Genomic DNA, 18,696 nt, shown 5'->3' with positions numbered 1-18,696 from the left:
AAAAGGTGCATCACGAAGCCCCTTACAAGGTGTCTCTGAAAGCCTGAATGCACAGAAAAAAAAGAATTGCAATGTGAATCCTGATCAAGCTGCCACAGCCATGGGTTGGAAACAGAAAAACAGGGCATGAAATCATCAACAAAGCAGCTCAGAAACCACTGATACAGTTTGTCCATGTAATTACATCATCTAATTTGCTTTCAAGATACTCAAACAACCTTGAACAGCACCAGATAAACTAATTTAATCAAGTCTGAATGTTTTCATTTAATCAAAACAATATGTAACAAAACAAATTCCAAGCATTTAAACTCTCCTAATCCTTAAAAAATAGCCCACGCTTACCTAAACAAGCCCTTAAGATGGATGGAAACTCCCTTCTTGCAACCACTGCTGAAGAAAATGAAGATGGGTTTTGAAACATTCCTCATCTGACTCTCAAAATTCCTCTTCTTTTACACCTCAGGGAACATGCGAGTTTCTGTCTCACTTTTCCTCACCACTCTTTGCTTTTTCTACTTACATGCTACCAACTACTCAAGTGTAAGCACTATTCAATTACATTGACAGGCTCTCCAAAGAAAACCTCAAACTGTTAGATTACAGTATTTCTACTGGATGTATTACAAATCAGCAGATTAATTTTGTTCCTGAGCACTACACAGTTATCCAGCATTAGTACATGCTCCACAGCTGTTTGGGCAACTTTCAACCATGCTGTTAATAAGCTCACAAAAAGTGCAAGGACCAGCATGCAGTTCTACCAAACACGGTTTTCACAGGAAAGAAGAGATGGCATTCACTGAGGGGAAGCACTGCCACATGCAACATTCCTGTAATGTAGTGTCTCTAAACACCACACATTTTAGGTAAAAGCTGAAGCCCAGAGGTGCAATATAAAGGTCTGTGCAATTGCTCCAAACATTTCTATTTTCTAATGCAGAAACTCTAACAATAACTCACAACAGGCACAGAGGCATGAGCTACAGTAATAATGCTATCCTCCAGTTTAGACTCTTCCTCGTTCCCCCACCTCCCCCCGCCCCCCCCATGTCTGTCTTGTTGTCCCTCACTTTTCTAACTACTTCATCCTAAACAGTTTTCTCCTCAGATTCCTGTTGTAATTCAGAGGTATTATGCAAAGAAGTTGCAAATTAAGTAAGCAAATTATTATTTTTTAATTTTTTTTAGGTAAGATTAAGATAACATTGATATTACAAACTTATGTTTGGGGAAGCAGAGGAAGAAAAGAAGTGAAGCTTTAAGCAGCCTTGATTTAATATTATAACACTACTACATTCACCTCTGAATTTATCCTAATGTTTGTATTTTTCACAACTTTGAAGAGAAACATTCTATTGCAATAACCAAACACAATTTTTAAAAGTAAATCTGATGTTGAGAGCTCCAGCAGCAGATGAAAAATGCTCTTTTCTGCTCACCACAGAAAACAGGAAAGTGATACCCTGCTGATGTGAATAGCCTAGTTACTACCCACAAATCCCTTGTTACCTACCACTGCTATTCACTGATCCAAACCGTGAGGACAGCACCAGATTTGGTTCCAGACAGAAGCAATCCTGTAGAAATGGCTACTCACTGCTACCGCTGAGAGAGCAGTCAGGGTGTGTGACAAATGGCAGTATTGTGTTGGGATGAGCCTCCCCGTCACAGAACTTTTTAACGAAATCTCTAGTATTCAACAAGAAGGGAAAAATGTTTTGAGGCTCTCCTCTGGTTTCCTTTGTTGAATGCAATCTCATGCATAAACAATAGCTTAAGTATAAGGCAAAAACTTGATAAATTCAGATCCTGTAATATGCTTAATAACATCCAATCATATTTTGAAAGATGTTTGTAAAAGTGTGTTGCTGGAAAATCAGTACAGGAAAGGAGGGTACAACTGCACGCTTTCTCAGTTAAGTATACCAAAAATGATACAAAGTAAAAAATACAATGAAAGAGTTTATCTTTGAAATCAATAGTAGGTCTATTGTATAGGAAATAGTTTCATTTGGTTTATTACTAGTTTAAGTAGTTTAAGATTATCTTACACAAATATAGATTCCCCTGAAATTTAAACATGTAATATTTTTTACAGCAACTAACTGTAAATTAGGAATGATAGACAGTATATAGAATAGAACAGTATAGGTAAGGGGCATACATAAAAGAACATCTTTACTTCAGAGTATTTTTCTTTATTATTTTTATCAGACTTGATCAATAGCATTTGTGAATAAGAACACCAAAATCTAGTTTATTTATATACTTCCAGGGCTTGGATTCTCATTCTGTTCTTCTGTAGTTACAACTAACATCAACCTAACAAATTCAAAGCTGTTATTCACATTCCCTTGCATATGAACTACCAAGTCTTAATCTTGTGGGAAAAAAAAAAAAAAATCCCACTAGCCACTTCAGTGGGTGTATTAACATTCATATTTGTTCAGAGAGAAAGAAAAAACGCAAGTAAAAAATGTTCAGAAGTGGAAAAAACCTACTTTATGCCATTCAAGGTGGTATGTTCCATTATGCCAGACTTCTGACCAGAAACATACAGAGAAACTATCTTGAATGTCCTTTATACTCTCACCTTCATGCTGCTTATCAGCAGATGCGTAAATATAACAAAGTTCTTATCTTTTTTTTTTTTTTTCACTCTGAATACTGCAACACATTAATAGAAATCTTCCTAAAAAACAGAACATGATACTGAAGGCACTTTAGATACTTCCTCAAAGATCTGCAACACTGCAGGGAAAAATTTCAAACAGGAACCTACCTCAAACCTAATGGTATGATAAGAAAAAGATATGCAGCTACTAAACTGGGTTCTTAGCTATTGTGAACTAACATGGTCACTGTCCTCATTAGAATTTGTCTTATATTTTTAAACTATTATTATGAAGGGAACTTTAACAAAGTAATGCACAGCCACTTGGGAATGGGATCATAAGTGCTGTTGTTTATCCACACAAGGAATTTTTGTGGTGTTGTTCCTGCTCGGATCATGCATATTTTCTGAAAAGAAAAAAAAAAAAAAGAAAAAGACAAAACCCAAACCAAACAACCAAACCAAACAACAAAAAACATACCAGAAAACTCTCAAAGAAAATCAAGAGATTTAGCCACAAAGAACTGTCCTGAAACAAGTTTAACTCTTCTGAATTTAACACTTCCAAAATACAATCTTTTCTGCATATAAATGTTATTTTCTGCAAATAATATTATTTTGCTGCACTTGCACTGTTAAAATTATTTTTAAAAAACCTACAACACTAGGGATAAATGTAGAATAATGACCTCTCGGGAATTATATACAATCACTTATCAACATCTCCCCCTCCCGCAAAACAATATTCATGCTAAGATACATGGCAGGGGTCATTTTGTTGGTTTGCAGTTGAGCGCACATGACATTTCAAGACTGTTGATGTTAAAGTTGTAAGCAAACATTGGAATCCAAGGATGAAGTCAACTAATAAGTAATTCTTGAGCAAGAGTATGAATCACATTCAAGTAACAACATGTCTTTACTCCACTCTAACCCAATTGCAACCACATTCAACTCTGTCTAGAAGACCAAAGCAGCAGGCTGCCTCCAAAATATCCCAGAGTAAGGAAATCTGTGTACATGACATACAAATGTATGCATCTTCCTTTTATCTAAAACTTCTTTATCCAGAAAGTACTAACAAGGATACATGAGTCTTTAAATTATTTTTTTCCCCTTTTAGCTACAAAGAACACCCTGAACATTCTGAGAACATGGGGCTTTTAAAAATTGATTGGTTTAGGGAGAAGATAAACTGTCCTAGAAATGCATCCCTCATTGTATTATATCATGACAGAACAGATAAAATACCCATATTTCAGTGTGAGGAATCCAGGCAAGACAATTAAGGGGAAAAGAGTTTTAGCCTCCATCTCCTGCCGATGGTGTAACACAGCATTTGTTTGCCCATCTCCAAGGACATGCCGTAAAAATGGTATGTCTGAGCCCTTTCTGAGATGGACTAAATGTTGTTAAGGATGAGATACTCATTTCCTTTGCTTAAAAGGCTCACAAATGTAACCAGAAGGCTACTTAAGAGATATCTCAGGCTGCGAAATTGATAAATGTTTTTGAAATCTAGTTTTTGTTGATCCAACATGGACCTACATGTTTAAAGAAGAGGAAAGAACATTGTATCCTTCTCAGAAAAGCACAACATTTCATGCTTCCAGCCCTTTTATTAAGATCACCATCTTGAATTTAACAGCTCTCATACTAGATGGTACCTACACATACTCTGAAACAGTCTCTAACCAGTATTTCTACCTTGAAATTCAAGATGAATAGTTACTACCAGTCCAGAAAGTAATCAGGCATTTCTGTGTAACAGACATACATTGGACAGATTGTTTCCACACACAAAGAAAATAGAATAAAAGTAGAAGGATTCAATGGCTATCAGCAGTAATCATTTCATAAATGTGTGTGTCATATGTGTTCTCCCCACTACTGGGTGTCTTCTCATATTATTTAGTGTCTACCCTGGAATATTTTTCTGTGAATTCTTTAGCTATACTTGCCAACTTTCTATATTAAATAACTTCTAATTTATACTACTCACTATTTTTCCCACTTCCACTTGTCATCAGTGATCCTCTCATGTCCCACTGATCATTACAAGATCATGTTGGTGTCATCCTCCTTCATTGCTGAACCATGACTGAACACTTCCAAAAGTAATTCCAATCTTTTCATGCTTTTCCATATTTTTTTTTCTCCTAATCAATTCTACTTTTAATTTTTGCTTGTCAAAGAATTCTTACTGAAGAAAAATCATATATGAAGATTTAGAGAAAAATGCAGGTAGCTTTGAAGACTAGATTCAAAGTACTGTTCTTAGCTTGAACCTAGTCTCATGACTGAACTCAGTAGATTTGAGAATCACCGAGTAGAAGAGCAAGTAGTAGTCACTAAAGCCATCTGGGACAGGCATGATTTTACACTTTAAAATATGCTGCCAAGAATCCTAGGGAATTTTTCTTGCTCTAGAAGGATTCTTCCTCTCAACAGAAAAAAAATAAATTCCCAAACAGCCTTCTCTTTCAAAAAAAAAAAAAAAAAAAAAAGACACACATTGCACTAAGGAATCTCAATAACTGTCATCATATTAGATGATTTATCAGTTCGGTTATTTTAAAGTTGCTGCTTGTTTACATTTGTGACAAAAAACCCCTCACAGACATACTATGTGTCTGTTGTAGCCATAACCATTTTCAGGCTGCAGTCATAGTTTTACAAAATAAACTTCTTACACTTTTTCATAGATAAACATGCATTTTCCTTGCACTATACACATCAACAAAATGGTTCCAAAACCAGGAACTACAGGAGCTTTTTTTTTTTAAATTCTGTTACAGATCTAGAATAATGCATTTAAAATAAACAGAAAGGGAACACTAAAAAAAAGAAAGCCCAGTGCTAGAATGCAGTCTCACTATTTTTTAATGTTTTCACTGTTGTTCTCACGATTTTGGAAAAGTATCTTTTTAAAGGAAATTGTATTTCACTAGTTCTTCTCAAACTCCTCCACGTACCACTATCAGCACCAAACTTTTAACATATCACAGAGTACCTTAAAGCCTAACTGGAGGAATGTCTCTGATGCTACTTAATGCAGCACTACATGGCAATTACCAAGGAAGACAAATAGAAGAAAGCATCACATAGATCAGATCACCTAAATCTTCAGGTATTTTACATTTTCCTATCTCCCAATAGCAAACTTCCATTTAAAATTTATTCTCTAACTCAGCAGGTAAATACAGGTTCAGCTTGGGGGATTATCATCTCCACAAGTAATTGAGATTTATGTGATCTGCTGAAAGGCTGTTTAGTGATTAACATTACTTAATGGTAGTGTCAACTCACTGCAAATAAGGTGCAGCAAGTGTAATAGATATACACTAGAAAAGAAGAACTGTCTACTTATGAAAAAGGGGCAGGGATGCTGTCTTCACTGGGGATGGAAAGCTGCGAGATCCCATCCAAGAAAAAAAGTGTCAAGTAGGTATTACCTTAGTTCTCTGTGTATTAGAGTTGAACAAATTTCTAGGTCTCTGTTGCCTGTAACGTAAATTTCAACATGCATCTTGTGTAGATGCTGACATTTAAACTGTCTCAGTCCACATGCTTGCCCCACTATGTCTCAGTTTTGCAATATAAAAGCATATCAGTAGTGGGGTATCAGTCATTCTTTAATGGAGTTTACCTTGTCAACTATGGCAGAACCTGATACTGAAAACTGGGGAGCAGGCTCAGATCATAAAGCACAAGGCTGCAATACATTTTAGAGAAATAAAGATTTGTCGAATGAGGATCATGATCAGCAAGAAATCCAGAACATGCACATAATTTCACTGTACTACTCATACATCTTCCTCAGTTTTAAACTCTGTACTTTAAAACACCTCAGGAAGAGAAGTTGGATGTTTGTGACTTGAAGATGCATACACAAAGTCAACCAAGAGACATCTGATATGCCTCCAGGTGTTTCACCCATCCCTTAATGTGGGTCCAAAGGGCACGGGAGTCTCACAGCACCTGTATCACAGCTTTCCAAGCTCACGTGATAAGCCAGCTATCCTCAGACATACCAAATGCGACCACAGGCCTATGTGTAAGTGACTGAAATGATCACCATCTAACCAAACGGCTGTCAAAAAGCTATTTAAAGTGTTACAGTGTGGGAAGAATGGGATACCCGAAAAACAATATTAGAATATTCAGATGCTATCAGAAAAATAAAAGGCATGCTTTGTCATGGAAAATGGCCAAAAGCTGTGATTAGTCAACATTAAAAGGGTATAGCAAAAATTATGGCAGTTGAGAAATGATTGGCAGGAGGTTTCTGGCTAACAGGCATGATGCTCACAGTTGCTCTTTGCTAAATCTGCTTCTAATATTCTCAGTATCGGAGACTACTCACAACTATTTTTAGAGGCAAGGGGACAGAGAGTATCAAGGGATGACTTGCTCCTACCCTGATCATATTTGGTGAATCTACTGATTTTATTATAGCTGACATTGATACGTTGAGTATAACACAAGAGATAAGCCTATAATCAGTATACTAATAAAAAAACACCACAGGTGCTGTTTATCAGGAATTAATGCATTACAAATAACCAGTGTCAGACCTTTGATAATGACGTTAACACATACAGAAAAGCTACTTCAGGCATTTCTTCAGATTTCTAGTGTGTCAATATTAATCTTCCTCTGTAAAAGACATATGCAACTGAAATAAAGTCTCTAGGGAAGGCTGGGTTTGAAAGTGTAATAAGTTAGCAACACTTTTTAAAAGCCATCATTCTTAAAACAATTTCCTGCAGAATACAAAACTAAAAGAGATTGCAAAATAGTATGTTGCAGTATAAAGACTTTACAGGTATCATTTTAAACAGTGTTGAATAACTTACTAATTGTCACTGTCAAAGTGGGAAGACCAAAATGAGGGTGCCCAGTGTCTGATGGAAACCAAGCATTCCTATGTTCCTGGTGCTTTGAAGACTCACTCCTCTCTATAGCACACATGTGCCTGAGCATGCATATTATTAACATGTATTAATGCTGTATATGTTTTCAATAGACAGAACAAGAATTCAACAGGACAGGTAACAATGAACAACAAGCATCATTGCTACAGGCTCCTTCTAGGCTGTACTCTTCCCTTCTCCTGTTAGCTAGGCAGCATTACCCACCTTTAAGAACTACAGGATTAATGTGTAACTTGATGCTGCAATCTGATGAAGTCATTTAACTGATCCTCTGCCTTGACACCTTCTCTTGTTAGGCTGTTTCCAAAAAACATACTGGACTCTTGCATGGAATAAAAAAGTAGTAACACCCAGTAGTGTAAGGCAGAGAAAAGAGCTGCTCTTAGACATCAGACTACTTGGTTACCATCAGACAAAATGGCAGTGTGTCCTGAGAAACATTTAAGCAATGGGTCACACCTTTGTTACACAAAGGCTCTGAAGACCACAGAGGCAGCAAAGCTGACACTGGCCAGGGACATCAGCACCCTTACCATTTCTGGCAACCCTATAACAGATATTTAAGCTGAGATTCATCCCACTTAACCTTTTGTGCCTCCTTGAGCCATCTAAGTTAAGAGTATTGTTACATGAGGTTTCCCACTCTGTCAGTGGAGAGGCTCACCCAGCAGGCCACTCAGGCCACCCACAGGCCAGCCTGCCATAAAGGTGTCTCTCGCCACTGACTACTTGGCACCTGACTCAGGCACCTCAGTACAATTTGGTGAGTGACATGAACCCCTAACCTTAGATCCGAAGGGTCAATGAACACTCATCCACTGCATTCCATATCACAAGACATCCTCCAATAACAAAATTGTTTAGAATAGAAAAAGAAAAGCCACAAAAACTGCAGTCATTACAAAAATTTCCATTATTTCCAAACATCAGGAGATTGCTTTCTCATTATTGTAACATTACCACAGTGCTCATTTTTGTGTGAAAAAGTTCACAAGAAGAATAAAGTAGGAATAGATTCTTTCAAGTGGATAACAATTAACATACAAATAATAGCTCATAATAGAGACCTTGGACTAGTTAAAAAACATGAAAAACATAAGCTATCTAAGATTTTCTGGCACTGGCTACATCACAAGAAATTGGAAAGTTTTCTAGGGAGTTGACCTTGAGGAGGTGACACAATATGAGAATATTGGGAAGGATACTATTCAGAGTTTGAGTAATAAATTAGGTCATAGGAGACTAGTGAAAAGCAAGAGACGCAAAGCCTAGAGTTCTGAAGCAGGAAAGGAGCACAGTCACTGCTAATGAGTAGGAAGGATAAAGGTTATTCTGCAGAGAATGTACAGTTGGAAATCCATTTAAAAACCCACACAACTTCAACACTTCTCATTGTGGTTCTTTTAACAACACTTAATAGCTGTATAAATTGTTGCAGTATGCACTGTGACTGGTCATGTCCAGTTCCAAACAATTAAACCATGCCCCCAGCTCCCCTGAGATGTGTACTACTGCAGTGCTGTACCTGGCCCTGTGCACTGAAATGTATGCAAGTACAAAAAAAACCCTTTAGCCCCCATTGTCACAACAAGCAGGCTTGGACTTACATAACTTCTGATTAGATTGAAAAAAGGTCTTCTAGCACCTACAATATACACGTAACAACACACTGAATTTAACATAATGAGACAATAAATAAGAGCAACACAATGGACACACACTAACTGAAGAAAGGTAATATTACAGCTTATGTTACAAAGCTGGTCTCCTTTGGTTCCCCATACCACCAGTCTCCAACGCAGGGTGTGCTCACCCCAGGTGGTATGCAAGACAATCTACTGGGATGCGGGAAAGAAAGATGGTTTGTACCATTAATAAATAAATCTTCAAAAGAAAGTCTACTTCACCTTTCTCCTACTCATTTCTAATTTCTATTTTTTATGTTTTATAATGTACATATGATATATACAGTAGTATATGTATATAATCTATAAATAAGTAAACATACATATATTGGGAGTGCGTGGTCAAAAATACTGTACTGATAGAGATGTGTGATCAAAAAAGTTTGACCGTTGCCTCTCAGGGAAAGTGAGACAACTCATGTTCCTAAATTATGACATGAAAAGTTGCTAAAAGTTCCCTAAAACTTGAAGTATCTGAATAACAAATATAAAAATTTGATTTCATAGCTCAGCTTATCTTTAAGTTAAACTAGAAATACAACCAACATGACAAATTAATGAAGTATATGGCTGAATAAAATACAGATGAGAAATACTCTCTGTAACTGGGTTTCTTAAAACTCAAGTCCCTTCCTGCGCAAGCAGCAAATACCCAATTTTCCTTCTATTAATTGACTGGCATCCCTCAAGAGTTTTTAAGAGGTTTGTAAAAAAACCAAAGTTCACAATTCCCACGGACTTTAACATGATTCACATTTGTAAATCCCTGGTTGAAAGTTCATAGTTAGTTCCCTTTTAACAGTTCATATTTTTAATGAATAGATAAGAATTTAAGTGTGTGTGTAATGAAGAGATAGTTCATGTTCCAAAAGAAAGATCCAGAAATGTCTGTGCCTCTATGTTACAAAACAGACCTCTAATTACAGCGATACTCAAATCTAAGAACTAATTATAGGTGGAATGGATAGGTGAAAGTTATATCTATATATAGGCTACACTGTGCAGAGACAGGGGAATTATCTGGAGCAGAATAAACAAAAGCAGAATAGACAGTAGAGAGGCTGAATGGCAGAAGACTGCAATCGGTAGAGCAGTGATAGCTCCTCACTTCCTTCTGATTGTGTTATGTCCAAAAGGACACATTAAATACAACCCCATCTGCTAAGAAATCTATTCATGATAAATGCCATATTTTAACCAGTAAAGAAATTTGTCAGACTCCTCTGTGCTTGCATAATTCAAAGGCAACTTTCTTCTTTTTTAAGCCAAACTTGGCATATACTTGATCTTCAGTGAGGTATGTGCAAAGACATTTGGTTTAGCAATAACAAAATTATAGCTGTACAAGGTAGTGTGTTTATTTGAATATGCAACAATGTAATCATTCAAATAAATGCATTCTTAGTTCTCTTTTTACAGTACTTCAAGTCAGATGTACATAAACTAATCCCTATAAATTAAAACCATATACAGTAAAATAAAGCATTATGCATTTTAACTGTGTTCTGTTTTGCTTTAACTTTGAGGGAAGCATACTCCATGTGTTTTTGAATGGCTGCAGGTGTGGATTTTGTATCATTTCCATTTGTGGTTTTTCCTATGACTGCACATCCAAGAACTGGGTTCTCTAGAATATACAGTTTGGTGAGTGCTTTGAGAGCAGATGGACTGCTGCTTTGCAGGATGGTCTGAAGCCCTTAAGGTGAGCAAGGGAGTGGAAATGAGTTGCTTACAGGCTTGTCTAAGTTCAACCTCATTAAAATCATGTGGCTGAAGAATCTATTTTCTTTAAATTAGCATCTGGCCTCCATTAGAATCAGAGGGAAAGATGTCAAATTTGAATAATTATTTTAAGAAATGCTCGCAGATACATTAAGCTGTATGGTGGAAACCAGAACTATTTGTTGATGACAAGTACTGATAAATACATGGAGGAAAGAAAGCATTCCTTCTGAACAGATGTGGATATCAAAACCAACAACAAAATAGTTAATATGTAATTTTCCTTTGTAATTTGAGTATAGGTGGCCAATAATTGAAAAAGTATTAAAACCCTGAGTACTGATCAGACTACTGAGTGGCACATTTACATTACAGGGTATTTTAATCTATTAGTGGTTCAGATTAGGAAAGCCTATACTATACTACCGGGATTGTAAGAAAATTAATCCATTCTCTTGCCTGCTCACATTTTCTTCAGAGAACAAAGAGAGACTGGAAAAAAGAAATAAAGGGTAAATCGATGCTCACAGTAAGTGGTTCCTCCCACATTGTTTTGCATTGGCTCTTCAGGCTGGGAAACACCTTTTTCCTAGTATCTTCTATAAAGGCAGAGGATGTAAACAATTCATAAATTAGTTCCACCAATATTTGTCCTGCTTTCTATTTTAGCCACTCAGTTCAGTGTCTGAGGAAAAATACTTGGCCCTCATTTTGCTACAGCTGTTACAATGTTGCTGCATGAATACATATTTCAAGCATGGTCATCATTTATAGAGATAATTACCAGCTAAAGCAGTGAATAAATTCTAAAGTCCTGATCCTTTCCTGAGACAGACACACACACTCTGAATGACCAACTTCCTTGACTACTGTTGCAGAAAGTTTAAAAAGTTAATCTCTTAACCAAGTTGTCCGAGAATTCTGATATTTTCAAGCGTCTGCCAGTGCTTGTTAAAAGAAAAAATATTTAATCTGGCAGCAAAAAAAATAAAAAACATAAAACAATAAAGCCTGACAAGGCAGAAGTTAGAATTGCTGCAGGAATCATAAAAATAAAACTTTTACCAAATAAGGCTACAAGGTAGCCACCACAGAGACAAAGGACTGAGTTGATAATACTGGGGGAATAGCAAGGTTTTTACACTGTAACTACTTCAGAAAAGGATGGTACTATGGCAAGTTCAAGTGCAAAACACAGGATATTTCAAAGTAACACTTCACTCTTACCCACAGAGAATACACTACTAAAAAAAGACTATACATTATCATATGCTGTCTTTGAGCTAAGCAGTTATTCCAGAAATAAACTCCTCATCAATTAGGCTGTCTGATGGAACATAATCAGGTTGAAAACCAAAGCATTTACAAAAAAAATAATCAATTCTCCTCAGTTATGTTATCAAAAGGAACTCGTAAGTCTTCGCATGACATTTGTAATCATTTCAAATCCTCCATTCGAGAACCTACATGTACATCTGCTAAGTCTCAGTCAAAACCACAGGAACAGTGTTTCGCTGGGGCACAATTTACATAGATCAGACATGATAGGTCATCTACCCAGGCTGACACCATTCACCAAGTAGTAAGAAAATATCTCTCCTAACATGTTGCCATCCTAGCATCTTACTAGACTCGGTACAACAAAACAAGGAACAAAATACAACAGGTTGAAAACTCAACAGTTTACGCATCACAAGCTGCCAGAGGAGTCCATAAATTCTCACAAATCTACACGAACACTTCTACAAGCTGTTGGTCTTTTATATGCCTTTATATGCCATCAAATTTGTGCTCCAATATTACATACAGTAAATTCCTTTTCATACCAAATGATATTGAAAAATCTTCTTCAAACATCATAGTCTTACAGTACCTCTTAAATGTAGTAGGATACACATAGTATGTATCACACAGAGCAAAGAAACAACAACTTTATTACATAGCAAATGGGAGCAAGAAAATACTATTCATTCGTCTCAGGTTTTCTGTCATACACAAACTACAGATAAAAATGTGCTGGCTTGCTTAGAGGTCATTGCCATTTTTAACCAACTCAATTCTTTGATAAAAACAGAAGTGCTTGAATAAAAAACAATGCTAGCTTCTACAGCATTGACAGAAATTCATGATCATGTATCTTGGAATAAAATTCACACATTTTATATACTTTTTGTAAAGTAACTGCTTTATATTTTCACAGTTCTAAATATGCTTTCTAGACCTTTTCCTTGATAGCAAATTCTATTAGTATAATAATTACATAGAGAGTCTTTTTACTAAATTCCCTTTGAATAACCTATTGTTTTAAAATGTACTGGTCAAATTTTCTTTCCTTACTTTCAAAGGAAGACCAAATACAATTTGAGCAAAATGTTTATGCTGCTTCTTGGAAGTTTCTGTCTATACATAATTAGAAACTTCTGGACAACCTCAATTATCCAAAAACATTTTGTACACAGTCAACACAGTAAAACAGGAAAAAATTTTGATACAAAATTCCAACAAGGAAAGTGCCAAAATTCATTAGGCAAAATAATTTGAGCACTACTGCAACAGGGTAAAAGGATATGCAGATCATTGTGATCCATGCTGAAAGTTTTAAAATTTATGATTCCATAAATGTATCTGGTCCTTCAAAATTTGAATGACCAGATACATTTTTCACTTTGGACACCATGACATCATGTTACCAAGTGATGTCTGGCAAATCCTTATTAACATGTTAATATAGGACCAGAGGGAATAGATGAGAAGAAAGGAGAATGGATAAGCATTCTTATTCTTAGTCTCACAAGTAACAAGGAAGATTGGCTCACATGGACTGCAGGCCACAGCAGACACATCTGACATCATTCTCAACCTCACAACAATTCCTTACAAAGACCAGTGAAGCTGTAGGAGAAACACTAACTTTCACTCAAATTGAATGAAACAATAAATAAATGGTTCCTAAAACTCTGCCCTTCTTCCAAGGAAAAGCACACAACAAAATATTCCCTCATCCCCAGTAATGGCCTAAGTAAACTATGGCTGTGCACAGCAAAGCCAGGAGGCAAGACAACTAGGCAGGCTGTATGAAAAGGGATCAGAAGAAAAGGAGAAAGGAATGTTAAGATACTGATGAACATCGAAGAGTGAAATAAAGGGAGTAGCAAAGCTACAATTCTATCACCACTCCTAACATAACCGTCTCCTATGGTCTTGGGAAAAGATTCTCAAACTCTCCTTCATCTTCATCTGCAGAATGGGGGGTCAGTATTGGGACCAGCACTATTTAACATCTTTGCCAGCATTACGGACACTTGGATTGAGTGCACTGTCAGAAAGTTTGCAGACTACACCAAGCTGTGTCGCGTGGTCAGCACGTTGAAGGAAATAGATGCCATCTACAGGGACCTTGACAGCCTTGAGAAGTGGACCATACAAACCCATGAAGATCAACAAGGCCAAGTGCAAGGTCCTGCACCTGGGTCAGGGCAATCCCAAGCACAAATACAGACTGGGAGGAGAATGAATTGAAAGCAGCCCTGAGGAGGACGACTTGGGGGTGCTGGTGGATGAGAAGCTCAACATGACTCGGCAACATGCGCTTGCAGCCCAGAAAGCCAACCATATCCCGGGCTGCATTAAAAGAAGCATGGCCAGCAAGGTCGAGAGGTGATTATCTCTGCTCCACTCTTGTGAGACCCCACGTGGAATACTGTGTTCAGCTCCAGGGCCCCCAACATAAGCCAGGCATGGATCTGTTGCAGCGAGTCCAGAGGAAGGCCACAAAGATGATCAGAGGGCTGAGGCATCTCTCTGTGAAGACAGACAGAGAGCTGGGGTTGCTCAGCCTTGAGAAGAGAAGGCTCTGGGGACACCCTAGCAGCCTTCCAATACCTAATGGGGGCCTACCAGAAAGCTTGAGAGGGACTTTTAACAAGGGCCTGTAGCGATAGAACAAGTGGGAATGGCTTTAAACTGAAAGAGGGTAGATTTAGATTAAATATAAGGAAGAACTACTTCATCATGATGTTGGTGAGACACTGGAACAGGCTGCCCAGAGAAGCTGTGGCTGCTCCATCCCTGGCAGCGTTCAAGGCCAGGCTGGATGGGGCTTGGAGCAGCCTGGGCTGGTGGAAGGTGTCCCTGCCCATGGCTGCCCATGGCAGAGGGGCTGGAGCTAGATGATCTTTAAGGTCCCTTCCAAACCAAACCATTCTATGATTCTATTTCCCTGTTTGACACAGATACTGCCAAGTGCTCAGGCAGAAGTTTCCTACAGAAAGATATGCACTTCCACTGAACAGCATGCAACCCTTTTTAACTTCTCATTTATAACAGTTTGAATGAACTGCTTTAAATGAGACCCAGGGCTGCAAATGAACAGTGAATATAAACCTAATATTAAATGACTGCTTCCTTTACTAAGTTCTGTCATTCCTGTGCAATGAATGAAGCAGGGATCCTGTGGAAAAAATAGAATGTAAATCTATAATTAAACACATATGCCCAATAGGGAAAAAACTTGAAGAGCTTGAAGAACATTAGTTTAGGCATTTCCTAATTCTTTACTGCTTCAATTTACAGTTACAAGTTAGTCACTGTCCTCCCACTCTTTACAGAGAGAAGATTAATTTAAAAAATAGGTATTCTGGAATGTGGAATAATTTTGAGGAGAAACAGGACACATCACTATGTAAGTTTAACGGTGAAGGAGACAGAAACCTCATATGTTATACTATATACATCCTTCCCTATGCACATATATTGACTCTGTTTTACAAGCCTCTACAGATATATCAGGACTGAAATACCATACAAACTGCACATGCATCAATCCAATAGAATAATGAGAATCATCTATTCAGCAGAAGTTTCCACTCAGATTAAATGCTTTCATTCTCCAAGCCAATGAAATATTGGAGGTTGGTTAGTTTAACTGTGCAACATACCCTATTCACAAAATGACACTGCAAAAAAACCCCAAAATTTCACTGAAGCAGACTGGCAATCAAGGAGTTCCTTCCTTTTAAATACCAAGCTTTCATCACATTCAATTGAAATGCTAGAGCTCTTCATGACAGCAGCCAAAATTTCAGCTACCTGAAAAGCTACATTTCCCCCAATCTGTTTCTTGTTGTGGGTTTTTGTTTTTAATGACTTATCCATAACTTATAAAATTTTAAGGAAAGAAGGTTTGTTCCTTGCCTGGACTCACTGGTACCAAGTTTCAGCTGAAATGACAAACTGAGCAAATTTTAAGAATCTGAAATAACCTATGGAAAAAATTGAGCAGCTTTAGTACAGGCACTGCAATTATTCTCTCTGTAAAGAAAAAATGTTTAGAAATTCAGTACAAACTTAAAAACAAACACAGAATTTTACTCTGGTTCATTATTAGAAATAATGGATTATTAAGAACAAAGCGGAGTGATGCTAACTGCAATCTGTCAATCAGAGAATCTAAATTAAATCTTTTCTACTAGAATGCTGCTCTTGCTACAGAAATGCATTTAGATCTAACAACCCTAGAACAGTTTCCTAATTTCCCCACTCATAGTAGGTTTCTATTATTAGTAATAGGAGTCTGTTTTCCAAATAGGGCATGTGAATTTATCTTTTAGGAAGAACAAATACTTTAAAAAAGCCATATTGAAAAAATGCTGTTCATTGCTTTAAGTACGTATTTTCTGACATGACATTCTGTTTCATGGTTGCACTCGTGAAGTATCAAATGATCAGAATAAGAATTTCCACACATTTTGGATAAACAGTAAACAACTTTGCTTTTAAAAGCAAAACACACAAGTAAAACATAATACAGATGTCAAAAATATAACAAAAATAAATGATCTCAGAAGATCAAATTACTTCTGCTTTATGTATCAGGAGGCATCTCTATCAAGACAAGCCTAAGGTAATGGGAGGCACTAGTCAGAGGACAGATATAAGAAGTATTTCAGCAGTACATATTTTAAACCCTGATTCAAAAGCTCCTGAAAATCTGTGGTAAGTGAAAGAACTCAGTCTACAGGTGTAGGATCTCTCCTCTCCGGCTATTAAGAAGTTAAGTTCACTCAGCATTTTTATTTTTAACCAGAAAGCCACAAACGCACAGTTTAGACCTCTTCCTTATTCCTCTTCTGTAAAAATGACAATACTTTGAGCTGTGGTGAATGCTTTTGGTCTTTTAAAGGTAATAGCTACAGGCAGGTTAAAAATCTCTATACATGTGTAGCAACTTGGTTTTATACAATTTTTAAACATAACACTCCCTTATCTTTCTATCAAATACTATTATAGGCTGCTTTTGTAGAATATTTCTAGCAGCCTATTGTACACAGTGCATCATGAGCTACATGGCTTGAGGCCAGGAAGGAAGGTGTGGAACACGTCTTCACAGGTCAATTTCCACTCTCCAAGTTTTCAAGTATTTGAGAGAAGGTCATGTTACAGCACAGATTTACATAGCAGACAAATTACACGACTGCCTGTTCTCAGCATTTCATAATTTCAGTAAAAAAAATCAGGTCAAATGAAAGGGAGGAGAATAACCCTACCCTTTCACAGTAGTCAGAAAATCAAACAAAAAACTTACTTAGCTGTAATTCTTGCCAAAACATTGGTAAAAATCTGTATTGACAGTAAACACAAGTTGAAAGTATTTAATCTACTATTCCTTTACACAGCCTTTTTCTTTTTTAATGCCTCAGAACAACCATAAACAAACCCAGTGTGCTCTATTGCTCTTTTAAAACACTTCCTTTATCATTAGTCCAAAACATTTATTTTTATAAACGTGCATATTAACAAGGAATGTGTTACTAATTTCAACAGCTTTCACACACAGTTTGATAGTTTAGTAGGACTGTTAAGAGAGGGAACTGCTTTTTGTATTGTCTGTCTGGATCAAAAGAAGAATGATTTGGAATAGCTTTTTTTCCCCCCTCAGAGGCTGAAGTATAGTGCATTTTAAAAAGGGCAGTATTGGCCAGCCTCAGCACTGCCTGACTTCATGTTTATACTAGATAGAGACTAAAATTACAATGTTCATATATAGCATTCTTTCAGTAAAAATTGGCAAAATTAAAAATTTTTACAGAAAATAATACTATGATATTTTCAAAATAGCGACAAAATACTTTCCAAGAGCAGTTAAAGATATCTTAATGTGAAACAACAAATTTAAAAGTGCTTGGGTATGCATCCATATATCCATATTTCTCAGCTTAGAAGACTAATACTTGCACACAAATTCCTAACAACATCACATAGTGTACAGTTAAAATATGCTAATCATTATTCTAGCCAGCTTTCAGGATTTGTTTCAACACAGTCAAGCAGTTGTAGGGTTTAGACTGGCATACTGCTGATACTCTTATGGAGCAAGCAGAAAGAATAGACTTTAACAAATAAATGACTGGCTTCAATAACTTCAATTGGACATAACAGTATTTTTTTCTAAAAATTACAAACAAGAAAACTGAATTACTCTCAGCAGCAAGAAGAAGTTTTAAGCTGATGTATTTTTTAAAAACTTTGTAGTCTTAAGGAACTCCTGAAAAAATTTTTTAGACAGATTCACGGTGTTAGCTATATTTTATGAGCATTTGATACCTATACAACAAGCAAAAAGAGGAAACAGAACATTTTGTGGAATCTGACATTTTCTCTGTTTATCTACGCAAACTCTGAGGGATGAAATTTAGCAAAAGCTTCAGCTTAGCACATTACAGCCTTGCAGCTGAAA

At 36.7% G+C, this 18,696-nt stretch overlaps 1 protein-coding gene across 13 annotated transcripts in view; it reads right to left on the bottom strand.

The window, feature by feature from the left end:
* Positions 1–18,696, bottom strand: part of LTBP1 (latent transforming growth factor beta binding protein 1) — a 216,663-nt gene that overhangs the window by 112,526 nt on the left and 85,441 nt on the right. The gene's annotated exons all lie outside the window — the stretch shown is intronic.

Source organism: Falco peregrinus, chromosome 11 (assembly GCF_023634155.1).
Source record: "Falco peregrinus isolate bFalPer1 chromosome 11, bFalPer1.pri, whole genome shotgun sequence".
Taxonomy (NCBI): Eukaryota; Metazoa; Chordata; class Aves; order Falconiformes; family Falconidae; genus Falco; species Falco peregrinus.
The sequence above is the reverse complement of the archived record's forward strand: the minus strand, read 5'-3'. Positions and strand labels throughout refer to the sequence as shown.